We start from the raw sequence: 595 nt of genomic DNA, 5'->3' as shown, positions 1-595 counted from the left end.
GTTCTGCTTTCGGTCACTTAAAACTTGCTCGCTGTTGCCAGTGAGAGTTCTCACGCAAGTGCTTCAGAGTACGTTTTCCTCGCCCCTCCACCGCAAACCTTCTCCCTTTCAGTCTCACACCTTTGCACCCTCCCCTGCCCACCTTCTGGGTGCTGCGAAGTACCTGGATATTCAGTGCCGTGCTGCCACTAGCTCTGATATCCACGCTGTGCGCTGCAGTGCAGTATGGAATGACGTGGCCAACACAAAGCACCTTCAGTAAAGTACAATTTATTAATCACCAAAGATCTGGGGGAAGTACCTTTCAAACAGGAGTGTTTGCACGTAGCTCTCCTCTGGGAGAAGCCCGTTTTCTGCAGACTCTTACACCGTTCCTGTCACAGTCTGTACACCAGCAGCCGTCTCGTTTCTCTAAGCAAAGAAAAACAAACCAAAAACCACATGACATGTCATTAGCTGCGCTATAGAGCTCTGTGAGCAATGGCACAGGTTCCGTATTTACCTACCTGTTCACCTCTTACGACCCTGCAGGTGTGAGAGGACCTCCGGAGGATCGGCCGGTCTCTCACGGCAGAGACGTTCCAGGTCTCCTGTC

The 595-nt window shown here is 51.6% G+C and overlaps 1 long non-coding RNA gene across 1 annotated transcript; it reads right to left on the bottom strand.

The window, feature by feature from the left end:
* Positions 1-254: 254 nt before the first annotated feature.
* LOC109364579 lies at positions 255-595 on the bottom strand. Its single transcript, XR_002110483.1, has 2 exons — positions 507-595; positions 255-411 (listed from the first exon to the last, which is right to left on the bottom strand). It is a non-coding gene; the product is annotated as an uncharacterized LOC109364579 (long non-coding RNA).

This window comes from Meleagris gallopavo, unplaced genomic scaffold (genome assembly GCF_000146605.3).
Source record: "Meleagris gallopavo isolate NT-WF06-2002-E0010 breed Aviagen turkey brand Nicholas breeding stock unplaced genomic scaffold, Turkey_5.1 ChrUn_random_7180001871715, whole genome shotgun sequence".
Lineage (NCBI taxonomy): Eukaryota > Metazoa > Chordata > Aves > Galliformes > Phasianidae > Meleagris > Meleagris gallopavo.
This window is presented reverse-complemented; position numbering and strand designations above follow the sequence as displayed.